Genomic DNA, 16,025 nt, shown 5'->3' with positions numbered 1-16,025 from the left:
CATTTGGGAACTGGCCTTCACAGGGAAACCATGGAAAACACGGAAGAATAGACCCCAGCTCAGGTGTTAAAGGCGATAGGAAAGCCTAAACAGAGTGATTTTGAAATGTATAAAAACTTGATAGATGAGGTAGATAGAAAAGTGCCTCATAGCTAAATAAAAATCTTTACAACAGTGTTTAAATTTTTTTTTCAATTTCTTCTTTCGACGCTGTAGGCGGAGATCTCGTAGTGGAGCCGATGAAACAGGAACACTGGGTACGGACAGCGGGTAGGCGATGTACAGCATTTGGTGGAGGCGGTACGGAGGACAGGCGATGAGTGGCGGTACAGGACAGAAGCTGGTAATGTGCCGTAGTAACAGCAAGATGGTCTCAGGAACAGATGGTCAGGGATGTGAACATGGAACAAGTTTAAAGTGGAATGAGAAAAGGTTCTGATTGAATAAATCACTGGAAGAGAGTGGATTAAGGCACTGGAGTCCATATTTCATCGTTGAATTCAAAGTCGGAATTGATTCGTTTATTCTTCCATCTGTAATAGAGTGGAATATCCATCAGTCCTGAAAATCGCGAATTTTATTGTCGTCCTCCATTTTGAAGATGTTCAGAATCACAACGGCAGATCGTCCAAAGTATTGCAAAAGAAACTGTGTTAATTTAATTTTGCCGTAGCACTTACCGAATGTATTCGTCCCAAAAATTTTTTTACTCTAATCTTCGATTTGATATAGTTCAGGTGGAAGTAAGGTACTGAATCTGTCCGAATTTTGTTTTCAAGTACGAAATTATGGATAAAAATTAAGTTTATGCATGAGGAAAATTTTAAAATATAGGCATGTGACATCGAATACACATAAAATTATATTCTTCCAGTACAAATATCTGAAAAATTTTAATCTTTCTTACTATCATTATTTGATCTGCAGATCCACCTGCAATTAAACATCATTAATGGTGATGTATGCTCATTTAGCTCAGCATCCACTCGCAGAATCTTTGTCATTCTCTCCACTCGCAGAATCTTTGTCATTCTCTCATGAACATTAATGAAAAACATATTTTCAACAATCATGTCAATAATATGAAAACACAAGAAACCCAACTCTTAAAAATTCAATTAAAACTCTTAAATTAAGTCAACTGAAAAAGAATGCACAATGAGAACTTTTAAATATAATATATTTTCTCTCGCGCCACCAGCGAGTCTCTTTAACCGTTCGTAGCGGTGATATTATCGACTGTAATTTCACTTCACTTGTTTTACCGCGACAGGGCGCGTCCTGCCTCAACGTACTTCCATACATAATAACTACGTTTAAAGTTTCACACGACATGTTCATATGATTGTTGTGTCTTGAGAGAATATAGGTGCACTTTAACTGCACATTAACACTCCCTATGGCTGTTACTTATAGTCAATACGTACACACACTAGCAAATGCTACAGTCCGATACCTATTCTAAAGATTATACTAAACTATCACAGGAGTACACTGTCTCTTAACCTCACTCAAATAATAATAAAAATCCATTCTTGATTCTTCTTTAAGTCCGGTGACGAAGTTCTAAGATCCTTCAAAAAAATTCTTAATATCATTATGCGGGAATAAACCCTTTACCCCTTTTGAATCGGTATAGGCCAACAAGTATTATGCAGGATTTGGTATACTGACAATAACATATGGTCCAGTATATATAAGATTCCATTTCTTGGTGTTCTTTCTCAGTTTCGAGGAATGCAGGTGTCGCCTCAATAAAACCTTTTCTCCGAGATGAAACGCCTGAATCCGGTGTATCCTTTGATCATATGTCAACTTCCGTTGTGCTGCCTTTTCAGTCAAACTGACAAGTGCTGGTCGAATCTTTTCCTTATTATTTTATTGATCTCTCTCGCATCAAGAACTAATCTTACGTTGCCTCCAGGTTTTGGAACGACTAACAACGGGGAACAATATGGACACGTTGATGGCTCAATCAGGTCCCATTTTAGCATTCTATTTATCTCCTTTTGAACAGATTGTTTTAATCGCCAGGGGATCGGATAGTTCGTGTGACAGTAAGTTTGATGTTGCTTTACTTGCAGGTGGCAAATATACCCTCTGATAATTCCTGGTTTCTCATCAAAAATCTCTTCATAAGCCGCTAACAGATGATGAAGCTGTTGCCTTTGTTCTACGGTAAGCTGACTTGATTCACTGGCTTTAAGTATTGCTGTTTGATTAAAGTCTTCATTCTGCATCGAATTATTTGAAAAATCCTTCCAACAACCGTTTGTAGTATCAATTAATTGAATGGTGGCACCGCGACAATACTTCTTATGCACCGTCTCCTTTCTATTTAAGTCCAGTGCTATCTCTCCTCCATTTATTCTAAATTTAACTTTCCCTTCCGAAAAATCAATCTTACAATCGAACTCCTGCATACTCCCAATACCAAGAATACAATCCACTAACAACTTCTCTACTACAAGGAACGTGCATCTTATTGCTACATTTCCCATCTTAATCTCCAATTTGGTTTGTACTTCGACATTGGGATAGCGTGCTCCTACAGCTCCGATGATTTTACAGTTTTGTACCGGTAAAATTGGTACCTTCTTCTTCTTAACAATTCTCCTAAAAAGATCGCCTGAGATGACATTGGCGGAAGCGGCGGTGTCTAGTATTACATTCGTTGGATTCTCCTCTATTTCGACAAATACCTCCGATACAGGAACACTCGATCTTTCATTCTGACACATTGTTAAATCTTTCGTCAACTCTTCAGTTAATAGCTCACCGTCATTATATCGTAACATCTGCTCTTTTACTGACTCGCCCTAATAGATCCCCTGACCGCTCCTCCGGGGCACGATGCGGTCAGAATTAGTTTGAATGATTTGTATTACGATTTTTATTTGTGTCGTCAATTATTTCAGTAATGATAGGTTGTTGTGGTGAGTCGTGATTCCATTCTGTCTGTTGAGGGGAATTTGGGCGGTATTGCCTCGATTGGTTCGTATAGTTATTGTTATTATTCTGCGGCTATTGGTAGAACTGTCTTGCATTCCCATTCATGGGATTAAATCGATTAAAATTTTTGTTGTTCCTGAAACTGCCCCTCGCGGCACTGCTATTGAAATTTCCATTATAATAATAATAGTTGTTTCCATTTAATCCATTTCTAAGTCATCGCGGATAAGATGGTTGGTCGTGATTATTATTACTGTTACTACTGTTGCCATTTCCGTTCCTGGTGTAGCTCGGTTTTGCTTCAATCGGTCTTATTTGATGGAACATTTCTCTTGACCTTTGATCGTCCTCCTCAATTAAATCAATGTGATCCAGAGTGGTCATAAACGAGTCTAAGTCCTTATCATTTATGTACAAAAGCTGATTCCTTATATTCGTGGGTAATCTGGATTTAAGTATTCTTAGTATAAGCTGGTAGATAAGTAGATGAAGATGAAATGGGAGATATGATACTGCGTGAAGAGTTTGACAGAGCACTGAAAGACCTGAGTCGAAACAAGGCCCCCGGAGTAGACAACATTCCACTGGAACTACTGACGGTCTTGGGAGAGCCAGTCCTGACAAAACTCTACCATCTGGTGAGCAAGATGAATGAAACAGGCGAAATACCCTCAGACTTCAAGAAGAATATAATAATTCCAATCCCAAAGAAAGCAGGTGTTGACAGATGTGAAAATTACCGAACTATCAGTTTAATAAGTCACAGCTGCAAAATACTAACACGAATTCTTTACAGACGAATGGAAAAACTAGTAGAAGCGGACCTCGGGGAAGATCAGTTTGGATTCCGTAGAAACACTGGAACACGTGAGGCAATACTCACCTTACGACTAATCTTAGAAGAAAGATTAAGGAAACGCAAACCTACGTTTCTAGCATTTGTAGACTTAGAGAAAGCTTTTGACAATGTTGACTGGAATACTCTCTTTCAAATTCTAAAGATGGCAGGGGTAAAATACAGGGAGCGAAAGGCTATTTACAATTTGTACAGAAACCAGATGGCAGTTATAAGAGTCGAGGGACATGAAAGGGAAGCAGTGGTTGGGAAGGGGGTAAGACAGGGTTGTAGCCTCTCCCCGATGTTGTTCAATCTGTATATTGAGCAAGCAGTAAAGGAAACAAAAGAAAAATTTGGAGTAGGTATTAAAATTCATGGAGAAGAAATAAAAACTTTGAGGTTCGCCGATGACATTGTAATTCTGTCAGAGACAGCAAAGGACTTGGAAGAGCAGTTGAATGGAATGGACAGTGTCTTGAAAGGAGGATATAAGATGAACATCAACAAAAGCAAAACAAGGATAATGGAATGTAATCTAATTAAGTCGGGTGATGCTGAGGGAATTAGATTAGGAAAGGAGACACTTAAAGTAGTAAAGGAGTTTTGCTATTTGGGGAGCAAAATAACTGATGATGTTCGAAGTAGAGAGGATATAAAATGTAGACTGGCAATGGCAAGGAAAGCGTTTCTGAAGAAGAGAAATTTGTTAACATCGAGTATAGATTTAAGTGTCAGGAAGTCATTTCTGAAAGTATTTGTATGGAGTGTAGCCATGTATGGAAGTGAAACATGGACGATAAATAGTTTGGACAAGAAGAGAATAGAAGCTTTCGAAATGTGGTGCTACAGAAGAATGCTGAAGATTAGATGGGTAGATCACATAACTAATGAGGAAGTATTGAATAGTATTGGGGAGAAGAGAAGTTTGTGGCACAACTTGACCAGAAGAAGGGATCAGTGGTACAAGTCCATTTTTGTTAATTTTGAGATATAGAGTCGTAAAGTTAAATGAGCGCTGAAAAATCTGCAGTTGAGATACCAGAAATATTCAAGCATATGGCTTCTTGCTAGAGATGAACCTTTATTTATGTTTGTTTGGATCACTAATTTCAGAAGCATTATAGACAGAAAAGTGTAGGTAATGGACTTGTACCACTATTGAAATAAGCCCTTCATATTATATGACGACATGCACATTCAGCATCAGTTATGGTTGGTCAAATACTGTTGTGACTCTGAATGTATTATATTAATAAGAAGCTACATTGCCTTTTTCTCCTGAAAATATCAAGTAACGTAACAAATTTGTTTGATTCTGCTTCCAATATGACAGTTTTGGTTAATACTCCGCATGCCTACAGGGCTTTGCAATGTTAACACAGCAGAACTCAAACATCTGTATAAGTGTAGAGAAATGAAAACAGTCATATGAATGCCTCACTTTTGTTCCGACACAGTTCAAGACTCGGGAGAAAAGTTTTATACCTGGTGTTCTACATGGCAACTTCACACACAAGAACTTTTTGCCGACACTACTACCACCTACATAAGTAAGCTTTTCCTGTATCACTTTCAAGTAATGCACTTAAGCTATTCCTGATTTAACTGGAAGATCTGTACTTCCCACTTTCATATCAACAGCCTCAAAATGCATATTTTAGACTTCGGGATATGTTACAGGTCAGTGTCACACCAAGATTGTGGAGAAAGGGGGGGGGGCGGCACGTCGGTATCCAACTAGTGTTTACCAATAAATAAGTGGCGTAAAATTACGGGTATAGGACGGCTTAACATGTGGAAAATGAGATTTTTATTATTCACTCAATGTATTTAACATTTATTATTCCTTTAAAACCGCACAACAACTTCAATAAAACACTTTAATCAGTCACACACTTATTTCATAATTATTTCACTTTTAAACTGCAAATCCTCTAAGAGCTGTCTTGAATCTTCACGAGTCTCTCTCAACAGCCTTGATGTGGATAGATATGTACAGCAACCAGTAATCAGTCAGAACTGCGTCTGCAAAAACACAAGGATTATTAAACAATTTTTGCTGTCATTAATTACTAGCAATATAATTGACAGAGTAGATTGCTAATATTTGCTATATCACATTTGCTAATATTTGCTATATCACATTCGCAAGAACGATCTCACTGAAGTAATTAAGTCCATCAAAACGCTTAGAAACTAACCTCTCGTCTGACGAAAACGGTCTAAAGACTGGCAATTTCTTCAGATCTGTTGACAATGATATTTTGAATTATCACTTTACTGAGTGACTGAAATGTAGTTCAGGTACCTATGAACATAACAATATGTTACAATTCATTTTCTAAACACGAACTATTACAGTACTGTGCGGCTACTTACATATTAATTACACTATTAATATTTTCACAGTTGTTTCTTTAATACAAAATTAAAGCCAACGGAAGAATAAACGTAAAACATATTTACCAATGACAGGTTTGTTGAGATGCAATTTTCTGTGTGGACAGATGTAACTTTTTCATACGGTGGTACGTCGCAGAAATCGCAGGAGTCACAGAAATCGCAGAAGTAGCAGAAGTCATAGAAATCGCAGAAGTAGCAGAACTCGCAGAAGTAGCAGCAATCGCAGAAGTAGCAGAAGTCGCAGAAATCGCGGAAGTAGCAGAAATAGCAGTGGCGGAGGGATACGCGACTTAGGTTCCTTAACTGCGACTCTTAACTGCGACAAATCACAGTTAAGAATAACAGATACTGAAAAGTAGCATTCACAGAAATCACTGATATCGGAAAATCGCAGTTTAGCCCATCACTACCATGAAATAATTATCTATCACAGTTTATAAATCACTGAATATTGTTTCAAAATTAATGTCTTAACCAAATTTAACGTTTAGATTAATTCACTGAGGTAGTCAAGTTAAATGCTCACGCACGAAATAATATTCACACAACATTAAAATTCTACAAGCTAACTACTCTCTGAAAAACTTCTTTCCAAGATACTTCAAATTCTATTTTAACTACAATATTAAAAATTGGTTTGTTCTGGCCTTTATCTGGAGTGCACTTCCTGTCTAGTAGGTGAAACCTTTCCTATCAGCAACCTTTACTGTCAGCACAGGATATTTCTGCAGCTTAGTTCCAGTTCGTTCTCGTAGTTTATCATGAAACAGAAAATACATGTATTATAGAACAATCCAAGAGAGTCCTGTCACAGTGGCGCCAATATATTTTTAATTAATATTGTGTTTATACTGGATGCTGGTGAGGAGGAAATTTAATTATTAGTATTTTATTAATGATCTCATTCATAAGCAGCCATATCACAGTCATCACAGTCGCTCACGAAAGTTATAATTAAGCTTTCCTTGTTTAATCAGACTCGGTCGATGACTCTCCTTGTCCGCAGTCTCGATGATTCGAAGCGATCTGCAATCCTGCGTAAATAAAATGTCTTGGTTTTCTTGCGTTGCGTAGTCAGTTGGGAAACCTCAGATCAAGCGGAAAGTTTGCTTTGATAGAGTTTAATTATCCGATGAAATAATGGAGTTCTTGGCTCTAATAATTGCAGGTTCGTTTCCAATTCATCGGAAGTTCCCTTCTGGTTACCAACGAAGCGACACCTCCGTGCAAATTTCCAATTAGAGAATACATATATAATTGAATTCCTTACAGACCTTTTATGTAAATGGTCAATATATATTCTCTTGATTAGCATACAATATATTTCCAATATCTTTCTTCCAGTAATCTCGATAGGAAAATTACAATTATTCAATGCGGCTATTCGGCACGGAGAAAATCCTAGAAGTCCTCTCAACACACACCAGAGAAGACATTACAAAGAGTAACTATGCGCTCATGGAATAGCAATAGTACTGTACTACTTTGCGCATCGATTCTCCGAGTCTATAGATGGTCAAGTAGGAAACGTAATTCACTCATAGAATTGTGCAGGGACAATTAGTACGATATAAAGATATATTACGCAGCTTTATACCTGTGTTTTACGAAGCTAACTTAATCACGAATAAGAGACTCCCTTTTCATATCATCTGATTACAGATACCATTCTATTTGTTTTAAAGTACTTCTTTACCGGATAATTCGTATGCAGCATTGTCATATATGATAACCGTGACCTCTGCAGTTGTCCATTCTCTCTGGCCTTAAGCCTTAAAGAAAATGAAAAACAAATGTAGACTAAGATTACATTCTTACGTCAAATACTGTTTAGACTGAGGTACTGTAATGTTCTGTAAATAATTATGTTCAAAATTATGAGCATGGAAATGTATATATAAGGATGTATCATGAATTCATGATTATTATTAGACGTCGTTCGGTTCATTTGTAAAGGTATTTTCTCTTCATCCCCACAACTATCCATATCCCAACGACTACACTTACTCCAAATACTGTCATTATTTACAACTATAAAAATGCGAAAGTTTCCTACGAGTTCCCTGGCACATACAAGAAATAACGCTAGGAACGTCTTCAGTTTAGTTTTATCCCTTAACTCGCAAGGTGAGTTTCCTGTAACGTATACCGCGAGGTGGGGTATCTGTGATCCCGATGTTTAAAGCGAGATTTATGGCAAAAATCATTTGAGATTTTTAATTAATGCTATAACACTATTTTTTAAATTATTTAAGTATTTTTTAAGTGTTTCTAGTGCACTTTATTCCACTAAACAAAGCCTGCAGCATTTTACTATTTATCACACAAAAGCACAGAATTTTGTGTGGTTCTTTTAAATAGTGCATATAAATAGACTGAATTTTACATTCTGAAAAATTATACAGTTTCTGTAGCAAATCAATTTACAAATAAAACTAAATTCCAGGGGTTAAATTTGCGCATAAAAATTCCACCCGATAGGTACAAAAAGAAAGTCTGTCAAATTGTCATTCCTTGCTGAGAATTACATTTTTATCACCACTCAGAACACATTCGATTTTATCGGACACCAACAAGTATTCCATTGAAGAAACAGACAGGTCCACATCACAACTTTCCTGAAGTTCTTCCTCTGAATGATACTCTTGTTCGATAGCAGAACTGTGATCACTGGCTAATGTAAAACGGTCGTCTTTTTCGTTTATTTCTTGATCTATATCACTGACACCTTCCTCCATACACCGACTAACAATTTCATCAAACTCAGGAAAGTTAAAAATAACACATTCGTGCCAACACAGTTTGAGCTATACGGTACCATACTGAAGAAAACAGGTACGGGTTAGCCGAGCGGTTTAAGGCGCTGCAGTCATGGATGGTGCTGCTGGTCCCGGCGGAGGTTCGAGTCCTCCCTCGGGCATGGGTGTGTATGTTTGTTCTTAGGATAATTTAGGTTAAGTAGTGTGTAAGCTTAGGGACTGACGACCTTAGCAGTTAAGTCCCATAAGATTTCACACCCATTTGAACACACCCAAAACAGGTACGTAGTTCACGAGGCGCGGTCTAGGAGACTCCAACATCTATCAATAACACGTGTCAACAATAAGCACAGAAGGAGATAACGCAACCGACAGCAAAACATCGTAAACTTGGCAATTTAAGGAGTTTTGGGGGAGTATAGAAGCATTCCACCACAACTGGCCTTGGAGAGCGAGTTCGAACATTTTCACCCTGTCCGAGAAACCGCACCTCGTGAGTTAAGGATTAAATACTTTCTCTGAGTAGTTTATTATATGTTTTTCTTGTATGCTAATGCATGCTGTACGCCAGAGCGAATAACGCTTTCCTGGCGGCATGATGTTACAGAACACGTTTGGTGGTGCAGTGTTCTGATACACCATTTCTGCAGGGTGATTTTTTCCACCGTGTACAAACTCTAGGGATTGATCGATGAGAGGATACGGAACAAAAAAGGTCTAATGAACTTATGTCCAGAAATGCACAATTTCCATGCTAGAGACCATTTATTGAATCACATTTTGTTACAGAGACTGCGGTCTAATACGCGCTGTGCCACGCGGCCACAGTTACAGCATCTGCTGAAAATGGTTTCCATGTGCCTCAACGCATGCGTGTACGTGCTGCATATTGTTCTGTCCCACTCGTGCACATCGGCCAGTTTGTAATTCTGCTGCCACCTCTTCAGGTAACTTGTCCAAAATGAATCAGTTGTGTTTACAGTTGTTTCTCTGGTGCCAGAAAGGACGCCGAGTAAAAACAGTTGCTATTATGGATTCCGCTCATGCCATTTTCCCAACAGTGCAACAAAAGAAACACAAGCGCCAGCAACAGTACTGACGTTGCTACCCGCAACAACAGTCGAACACTGCCGGCGTTGCCCAAACATTGTCGGAATCACTCCACGCCGCTCTGGTCGCCTCTCTTAGAAACAAATATGTTTGATTCCCCGAACGCCACCCTGCCTGCAGCGCCACTATAATCACACATACTGCGCAGCACTGCACCGCTCCAACGTAATCGCAGCCTGAGCATTGCAGGGCAGGTTGTGCTCAGAGATAACTGTTAACAAAAAAATCGACACGTTAATTAGTTACCTAGCATTGCAGTTAGTCAATCAGTCCGTTGTACTCGAGAATTTAAGCGGCCCCCAGAGACGGAGTCGGCAAACGGGTGCTGCGTTTGGTTTCCAACAAAAAATGGACATGGAGTGGTAGTAAGGGTCGAACCCGAGCCAAAGGCTGAACAGTATCGTGCACTATCATTTACGCTATGAAAATAAATAACACTAGTTTTATCGCTCGGGCCGCCTGAATCCGCATGCGTAACTGAATGACTGGCTAACTTCAATGTTAATTAACACGGAAATGTCGCAACGTATCGATTTTTTTTTCTGAACAATAATTTCTCAGCATAACCTACACTGCAACGCCCGTACAAGCTTTTCAGACAGATTCTGTCCACCTTGTATAAAGTACACTACTGGCCATTAAAATTGCTACACCACGAAGATGGCGTGCTACAGACGCGAAATTTAGCCGACAGGAAGAAGATGCTGTGATATGCAAATGATTAGCTTTTCAGAGCATTCACACAATGTTGGCGCCGGTGGCGACACCTACAACGTGCTGACATCAGGAAAGTTTCCAACCGATTTCTCATACACAAACAGCAGTTGACCGGCGTTGCCTGGTGAAACGTTGTTGTGATGCCTCGTGTAAGGAGGAGAAATGCGTACCATCACGTTTCCGACTTTGATAAAGGTCGGATTGTAGCCTATCGCGATTGTGGTTTATCGTATCGCGACATTGCTGCTCGCGTTGATCGAGATCCAATGACTGTGAGCAGAATATGGAATTGGTGGGTTCAGGAGGGTAGTACGGAACGCCGTGCTGGATCCCAACGGCCTCGTATCACTAGCAGTCGAAATGACAGGCATCTTATCCGCATTGCTGTAACGGATCGTGCAGCCACGTCTCGATCCATGAGTCTACAGTTGGGGACGTTTGCAAGACAACAACCAGCTGCACGAACAGTTCGACGACGTTTACAGCAGCATGGACTATCAGCTCGGAGACCATGGCTGCGGTTACCCTTGACACTGAATCACAGAGAGGAGCGCCTGCGAAGGTGTACTCAACGACGAGCCTGGGTCCACGAATGACAAAATTTATTTTGTCGGATGAATCCAGGTTCTATTTAAAGCATCATGATGGTCGCATCCGTGTTTGGCGACATCGCGGTGAACGCACATTGGAAGCGTGTATTCGTCATCGCCATACTGGCGTATCGCCTGGCGTGATGGTATGGGTTGCCATTCGTTACACGTCTCGGTCACCTCTTGTTCGCATTGACGGCACTTTGAACAGTGGACGTTATATTTCAGATGTGCTACGACCCGTAGCTCTACCCTTCATTCGATCCCCGCGAAACCCTACGTTTCAGCAGGACAATGCACGGCCGCATGTTGCAGGTCCTGTCCGGGCCTTTCTGGATACAGAAAATGTTCGATTGCTGCTCTGACCAGCACATTCTCCAGATCTCTCACTAACTGAAAACGCCTGGTCAATGGTGGCCGAGCAACCGGCTCGTCACAATACGCCCGTCACTACTCTTGATGAACGGTGCTATCGTGTTGAAGTTGCATGGGCAGCTGTACCTGTACACGCCATCCAATCTCTGTTTGACTCAATGCCCAGGCGTCTCAAGGCCGGTATTACGGCCAGAGGTGGTTGTTCTGGGTACTGATTTCTCAGGATCTATGCACCCAAAATGCGTGAAAATGTAATCATATGTGAATTGTAGTGTAATATATTTGTCCGATGAATACCCGTTTATGATCTTCATTTCTTCTTGGTGTAGCAATTTTAATGGCCAGTAGTGTAATATCCTGTGCTAGCCTCTTCATCTCCGAATAACTACTGTAACCTACACCCGGTTGATCGTTCTTGCTGTATTTATTGTTTGGTCTCCCTCGAGAGTTTCAACCCCCCACACTTCCCTCCGTTATCAAACTGACAATTCCTTGATGACCCTGGGAGTGTAGCCTACTATCAACTGATCCTTTCTTTTAGTCAAATGGCTCTGGGCACTATGTGACTCAACTTCTGAGGTCATTAGTCCCCTAGAACTTAGAACTAGTTAAACCTAACTAACCTAAGGACGTCACGCACACATCCATGCCCGAGGCAGGATTCGAACCTGCGACCGTAGCGGTCTCGCGGTTCCAGACTGCAGCGCCTAGAACCGCACGGCCACTTCGGCCGGCTTTCTTTTAGTCAACGTATGCTATACAATCCCTTTTTCCCCAATTCGATTCAACACTTTCTCGTTAGTTACTAGGTCTACCCATCTAATTTCAGTATTCTTCTGTAGCATCACATTTCCAAAGCTTCTCCTCTCTTCTTGTCTGGACTTCTTATCATCCACGTTTTACTTGTGTACATGATTAAACGCAAGATAAATACTGTCAGAACAGACTTCCTAACAATTAAATATTATATACTAAAAGTTAACAAATTCGTCTTTTTCAGAAATACTTTTCTTCCTCTAGCCACGATGTATTTTGTCTCCTCTCTACTTTCGCCGTCGTCAGTTATATTGCTGGCCAAATAGAAAATTCATGTACTACTTTTAATGCCTGATCTCCTCTTTTAATTCCCTCAGCATTACCTGATTTAATTCGATTACATTCCAGTACCCTTGTTTTACTTTTGTTGAATATCATCTCACGAACTTTTTTCAATACACTGTCCACTCTGTTCATTCTTCGATGTCTTTTACTCTCTGTCACAAAATTACAATGTCACCGGAGAACCTCAAAGTATTTATTTCTTATTCCTGAACTTAAATTTACTTTTCTAATTCCTCCTTTTTTTCAGATTGCTCAGTGCACAGACTGAAAAACATCTAGGATGGGCTACAACCTTCCCCTTTCATTTCCTTCGACTCTTATAACTGCTGTCTGGTTTCTGTACAAGTTGTAAACAGCCTTTCCCTCCCCTGCTACCTTCAGAGTTTCAAAAAAGTTCATTCCAGTCAACATTGTCTTGAACTTTCTTCAAATTTTATAAACAAAGGCTTGCCTTTCTTTAACCTACCCTCGAAGATAAGTTGTAGGATTAGTATTACAACGTGTGTTCCTACAATTCTCCGGAACCCAAACTGATCTTTCCCGAGTTCAACTTCTACCAGTTTTTCCATTATACTGTTAATAATTCGTGTTACTATTTTGCAACAATGACTTATTAAACTTTTGGAAAAAAACGACATTTTTTCTATGGGGTGCCTGATTGATTCTCTTGTAAAAATTTTTTTTGTTTATTTATAGACACAACGCATGCACCTGTGTTCAGTGTATGCCGTCATTGTATGGCCGAAACCGTTTATGACTGTGTCATAAACGTGTGATTGTGTCTATAAAGAAACAAAATAATTTTTTACTTATTAGACTGGTGGTTCGGTAATATTCAGACTCTCAACATCTGCCTTTTTTGTAACTGGGGGCAGGCCGCGGTGGACGAGCGGTTCTAGGCTCTTCAGTCCGGAACCTGCTACGCTCGCAGGTTCGAATCCTGCCTCGGGCATGGATGTGTGTGATGTCCTTAGGTTAGTTAGGTTTAAGTAGTTCTAAGTTCTAGGGGACTGATGACCTCAGATGTTAAGTCCCATAGTGCTCAGAGCCATTTGAACCATTTTTTGGAGTTGGGATATAATTTTCTGCTTGACGTCTGAGAATATTTCGGTTGTCTCGTATATCTTACATACCAGATGGAACAGTTTTGTCATGGCTGGCTGTCCCAAGGACCTCAGTAACTCAGATTGACGAAAAAACACGACTTTAATAACCTCCATTTAACCTACAATAGGTCTTTGTAACCATGTCTGCAGTCACAGCAATGAGAGTTTCGAGAGAGCAGTTTGAAGAAGTGAAGGTTTTGTGAGACAGGGAGCTGTGTTGCACACTGGGGCATCGTCTGAGTCAAACAGAAGATGGCCACGCGTGTTGGACTGCTCTTGCCGTATTGGGCAAGCGTGCGAAACGTCGAAACAAATTAGAAGATTCATTGATCTGATGCTTACAAACATATTGTTCCTAAGACTTACCGTACGGAATGCAAAAAGGGACGCAAAAGGCGGCAACGTGAAAGAAAATAAGTGCAAATCTGAATGAAACGGGTAATCATTATATTCATAAATGAATGCATACTTGTATCATCTGTATTACTAAGCGACTATCCCAGAACAAATCCAATTGTAGGTTGCCTATCTAACGGCTGTCAGGTGCACAAAAATTAGATTTTCAGTATTTCGCGTTACTGTTGATTGTTACTTAATGAGTTGATTATTCAACTCATTAAGTTTAACACACGAAGAAAAGTATTACAGCCAGAAAATTTGTTTTTTTCATGAGGTAATGTAACAGACAGTGCGCAAATACAAGTACTTCATTCATCCAGTATTTCAGAATAGAGAATTACAACAAACTTTACACTGAATTTCAAACCTTTACGAAATTTTTTCTCTCTCACATATACCCACACCCCCACAAAATGATGAAAGGGAAAAAGTTTATCACTTACTACATTTTCGCTGTTCACGAAGTAAAACTTTAGCATCACACTTGACGTTTTAAATTATTGCTCTTTAACAGCGAACCTACTCTCAACAACGTTTTCAGACAGGATCCATATTTACCAATGAATATCCCAGAAAAATTATATCGTTGTACGACACGTACACTGAAGCGCCAAAGAAAATGGTATAGGCATGCGCATTCAAATACGCAAACAGGCAGAATACGGCGCTGCGGTCGGCAACGCCTATATAAGACATTATCAAGATTTCAGTGAGTGCTCTTATAGTCGGCGCACGAGCGATGGGATACAGCATCTCCGAGGTAGTGATGAAGTGGGGATTTTCCCGTGCAACCATTTCACGAGTGTACCGTGAACATCAGGAATCCAGTAAAACATCAGATCTCCGACATCGCTCCGGCCGGAAAAAGATCCTGCAAGAACAGGACTAACGAAGACTGAAGAGAATCGTTCAACGGGATAGAAGTGCAATCCTTCCGCAAATTGCTGCAGTTTCAATACTGGGCTATCAATAAGAGTCAGCATCCGAACCATTCAACGAAACATCATCGATATGGGCTTTCGGAACCGAAGGGCCACTCATGTAGCCTTGATGACTGCACGACACGAAGCTTTACGCCTCGCCTGGGCCCGTTAACACCGACGTTGGACTTTTGATGACTGGAAACATGTTGTCCGGACGGACGAGTCTCGTTTCAGATTGTATCCAACGGATGCACGTGTATGAATACGGAGTCAACCTCATCAATCCATAGACCCTGCATGTCAGCAGGGGACTGTTCAAGCTGGTGGAGGCTCTGTAACGGTGTGGGGCGTGTGCAGTTGAAGTGATACGGGCCCGGTGATACGTCTAGGTACGACTCCAGCCGGTGTCATGTACGTAAGCACCCTGTCTGATCACGTGCATCCATTCATGTCCATTGTGCATTCTGACGGACTTGGGTAATTCCAGCAGGACAATGCGACACCCTACACGTCCAGAATTGCTACAGAGTGACTCCAGGAACACACCACCAAATTTAAACACTTCCGCTGGGCACCAAACTCCCCAGACATGAACGTTATTGAGCATCTCTGGGATGCCTTGCAATGTGCTGTTCAGAAGAGATCTTCACCCTCTCGTACTCTTACGGATTTATGGACAGTTCTGCAGGATTCATGGTGTCATTTCTCTCGAGCACTTCAGACATTCAAAATGGTTCAAATGGCTCTGAGCA

General features: G+C 40.3%; 1 long non-coding RNA gene across 1 annotated transcript; it reads right to left on the bottom strand.

The window, feature by feature from the left end:
- Positions 1–5,651: 5,651 nt before the first annotated feature.
- LOC126469578 (uncharacterized) lies at positions 5,652–6,370 on the bottom strand. Its single transcript, XR_007586024.1, has 3 exons — positions 6,257–6,370; positions 5,992–6,098; positions 5,652–5,815 (listed from the first exon to the last, which is right to left on the bottom strand). It is a non-coding gene; the product is annotated as an uncharacterized LOC126469578 (long non-coding RNA).
- Positions 6,371–16,025: the final 9,655 nt, after the last annotated feature.

Source organism: Schistocerca serialis, chromosome 3, assembly GCF_023864345.2.
Source record: "Schistocerca serialis cubense isolate TAMUIC-IGC-003099 chromosome 3, iqSchSeri2.2, whole genome shotgun sequence".
Classification (NCBI taxonomy): domain Eukaryota; kingdom Metazoa; phylum Arthropoda; class Insecta; order Orthoptera; family Acrididae; genus Schistocerca; species Schistocerca serialis.
This window is presented reverse-complemented; position numbering and strand designations above follow the sequence as displayed.